Source organism: Lineus longissimus, chromosome 4 (assembly GCF_910592395.1).
Source record: "Lineus longissimus chromosome 4, tnLinLong1.2, whole genome shotgun sequence".
NCBI classification, from domain to species: domain Eukaryota; kingdom Metazoa; phylum Nemertea; class Pilidiophora; order Heteronemertea; family Lineidae; genus Lineus; species Lineus longissimus.
The window spans coordinates 17194128-17198314 of record NC_088311.1 but is presented as its reverse complement, the minus strand read 5'-3'; the positions used below and the strand labels follow the sequence as shown (position 1 = coordinate 17198314).

Sequence of the window (4187 nt, the reverse complement as noted above, 5' to 3'; positions counted from 1 at the left end):
CTAACAAACATGAACAATTACAAAGTATAGCATTTGCTTACTCACTACAGTTGAACTACAGAAATAGGTACGGTACCGTACAGTTATGTGCAAACGTTTTTGGGACCCCTAAATCTATCCTAAGTTTGAAATTCTTTTATGGTTTTTAGTGTATAAGTCCCAAGTTCTAACAATGTTAACCCAAGAAAACAGATTACTGCTACGGAGCTGCCATCTACTTACAAGTGACCAAACTGCAATGTATTGTGCAACTCACACTGGAGAAAAGCTGATACATAATGTAATACTGCCATTCTTCTCAGTAGAGGGCACATACCCATATGCCTTCAATTTTGTAACCGTTCTGAAAGTCCATATATTTGTACAAATACCCTTTAAGATAAATTCATTTTTCAAAAAAAATTCCATAACTAAAAATATTGTATTCATTTCTTCTTTTTTTTGTCTGTTCTTTCTTGCTCTTCTCAGAATTTGGCAGTGGGCTGAAATACTCAGATGCTTCAGTCCCTCAACTAAGGCAGCCAATTGCTGTGCTCACAAAGATATACCGTCCCTGTATGTGCCATTATCTGAACAGATTCCATTCATAGAAGCTCCTCTCATCCTGCACACTTTCCTGTTCCATCAGTCTGCAGACTAATTGCATCCTGAAGTACCCCAAAGAGAGCACCTACTGTATGTCCTATATGAATGAAATCGGAGGACTCTAATGGAACATACAGGGACAGTATATTTTCGTAATTTGGATTTCAGGGGCCTTTAGAAGGTACCAGGACATTTCTCTCCGACATCTCCCCCTGGTTATTTGCCCTTCCCCCTGGAGGAATGGGGGGGGGGGGGGGGCATAGAATTCCTATAGTATGCCACGTCCTTATGCAGAGTCTTTGTTAGGGACCTTCTCAAAATAAACTTAAAGCCAAATAGGTGAAATTTTTTCATCTCTCTGTGAACCCCCCCCCCCCTTCCCCTCCAAGAGATGAAAGATTAGGACATTTGGCTTCAAATTTGAAGCCAGAAGGTTATTCTCTCTGTGAACCCCCCCCCCTTCCCCTCCAAGAGATGAAAGATTAGGACATTTGGCTTCAAATTTGAAGCCAGAAGGTTATTGACAGATGAAATTTTCGGTCATAAATGAAAACCCCTCCCCTTAGAAGACAGAATTTCATCTTTTCGGCTTCAAGTTTATTTTGAGAAGATCTCTTATACAGTCACAATGCAAAAATATAAAATTCATTAACATTAACAATTTTATTCTAACTTGAATTTCATTTTCTATCTACATATCATGGTCATAGCATTAATACCACGATTACCAGATTATCAGTCAGTTCAGACATTGATTGATCACAGTGAGTCACACACTCATTTCTTCAAGGTCTCGATAAGAAGTCTCAGCATTTGCTGTTGATTTTCCATCTCTGCTCAGCGCCTTTCTTCCTTCTGTGTGTCCAGCTCCAGTTTACGATTAAGGAGTTCCATCAAGGGGTCTGCTTCTGGTGCTTTAGTATTACGTGCTGAAGAAGAGGGAAGTATATTGTATACTGATTAGGCCACATAAAAAAAAAGTTAGTGATCGTCCCACGAAAGGCACCCGACCCTGATTTTTTTAACGCTCTTTTTTCTTACAGTATGCCCCTACACATTTTGTTGGCATGGTTACTTACATTTCTTTGACTTTGATGGTGTTCGGTCATCGCTGCTGCTGTTTTCATCTGACTCTAAGTCTGGAATTGAAATGTGGGAACTTAGTAGTAGTATTAGTATTTTTTAATTAGTGAGCAGTAGGCCTATATACTGGGGTTTTGGCTAGGAGCCGCTCATTAGCAATCAAGTTGTTTTGGCACTACCGTTAATTGAAAAGGTCTCTGGTAGGCCATTACCAGCTATGGCAGGCCTAGCACACTCTGTTTTGAATAGAGGGAGACTCCATCATTCCTATTGTTTGAGATTGGAAAGGTGTGAATTAATCTGGCAATTAGCCTCCTGTGCATTGTTGCATGCAAACACTAAAATGTTTGGTTTTTACTAATTAAGGGGCAAATAAATCAGCCAAAAGTTTTGAAAGCTACACAAATGATTGTCGCAAGGAAGTACTTTATGATAGTTTGCGAAATTTTGATTAATTCTAGGTGGAAAGTAATATTTTTCGCATATTTGTTGGGAAAAAAATTGAAAATCCTCCAATTTTCAGCCCCCCTATGGACACTATGAATTTTTCTCCAATAAAGCTGAAATCTTGGGAATATAATCCTAAGAGTTATATCAATCACGTCTGAAGTCGGGAGTTTGTATCAAATGTATAGTTTCGGAGCTAGCGCAGCTAGAAAAGCCCCCAAAACCCAATTTCTCAGGAATTTACACTGCGGGCTACGAGTGAAGCATTACAGATTTCCCAAAATTTTCAGCCTATAGATGGACCCATCGAATTTCCATCCAAATCACTCCAAATTTTGCCAGTAAATACCTAGACATATATGGAATTGTGTCAGAAGTCGGGAGTTGGGATTATTTTAACAACCCGCCCAAAAAGCCAACTTTATTGATAATTCCTATGCATTTTCCATTAGGCTTGCCAGGACCAATTAAGCAGTTGCACTAATTGGCTTAATTGGCTAGGCCCGCAATAGCTGGTAATGCCTACTCTCAATGATTATAATGTCTGTCAACCAAAATAATGTGTGGGATAACATACCACGTAATTGCTCTAACGTTTTCGTTGCCTTTCTTTTCACCATAGCCTGCATTGCAGCCTCCCGCACTGCCTTTCCTGCTTAGACTAGGTCCCTGTCCTTGGCTTTACTAGTTTTCTCCTTCGTTTGCTTCTTCAATTCAGCTTCTTCACACAGTCCAGTAATGTCGATGAGAAGTTGTTCTTTTTCTGTATATTCTTCATTTTCTCCTGATCTGAAAATGGAAGATCTATCAAAGACAGGTTCCACTTTGCAACAACTCTCCAGACCAGTCAACATGCATCTACTTATACTAGTAGTCTTTTTTAGAATATTTCTTTTCCCACCATATTTTACAGTTGATGACAGTATGGCCTCCATTGTATGATATCACCATCAGGCTATTAGGCCTAATACATTTTTTTTTGTATTCATGGAAACAATTGCTCGACTAAATGTTTACTATTTTAATGGTACTAACTTTTTCTTGGACTTGGTCTCGTCCTTTCGCCACTGGTTGAGGAGCCGTTCAATTCTTTCCTTAAATGTCCGCGTTTTTGCCAACTTTTCTTCAAGGCCTAGTGTCTTGTTCAGATTATCAGTAAGGGTCTGCCACTCCCCAGGGTTGTTGAAGGGGTCCAGGGCAACAGCCTCGCGCATTAGCATTATGTCACTCTCGTTATTGAAGGTGACAGCTTTTCTTTTTTTTGGATCCAAACATGCTTACTGTCTGTGAAGTCTGAAAAGTAAAAGTGAATGAAAAAAAAAGTTACCGGTACTAGCTCTCGATCCATCCCAGCCCCCGGACCGGAGCCGGGCCGGGCGCAGGGGGGGGGGGGGGGGGGCAATCCATCTCTCTACTCTAGCTAGCCTATCCCCCATGCATATACTACCAGTCCACTGTGTATTGGGGGCCTGTACATCACAGTAATACACAGTGATGTAGTAGGCCTGCAGTTCAGATGCTGCAATGCATGCATGCATGCATGCGATCAGTGTGATTTTTCGTCATTTCCAAGCCTGTGCAAATCACTCTTTTCTTCATCAAATTTACAAATTTCACGAACCCAAACATATCAAACGTGATCTACACAACCTGTAAAACCATATTGATGATTTTAATCGGTTGAATATACCGCAATTAAGCCGAAAAACACATACGTACAGCGACTCCGTGTCAAATGCTCTCCAAACGTGAAATACCGCGGAATACCTATGCCTGTGCCGTATGCGTATGGCACAGACGGCAAAAACTGATGACGTCATACGCAAATTCGATACGGATACGTCATACGGGCGGGAAATTTGAACTTGCCGGACCTGTCAAATGAATCCAACCAATCACGTGAACGTCAGAAACAGTGTAGCAATTCATTCATCAAGAATGCCAATGGATCGAGGTAATGAAAGACGAGGTTGACGGCTATGAGTCCTGTGCATTTGCAATGCATCCAGCTGGAAATAAACCAGCCAATCAACTCCGGTCATGTGGTCGTTCGCGCCAATGGATGCATTGTT

At 40.9% G+C, this 4187-nt stretch overlaps 1 long non-coding RNA gene across 1 annotated transcript; it reads right to left on the bottom strand.

Moving 5' to 3' along the window:
• Positions 1 to 1310: 1310 nt before the first annotated feature.
• Positions 1311 to 2922, bottom strand: LOC135485927 (uncharacterized). Its single transcript, XR_010446659.1, has 3 exons — positions 2693 to 2922; positions 1665 to 1724; positions 1311 to 1514 (listed from the first exon to the last, which is right to left on the bottom strand). It is a non-coding gene; the product is annotated as an uncharacterized LOC135485927 (long non-coding RNA).
• Between the last annotated feature and the right edge of the window lie 1265 nt (positions 2923 to 4187).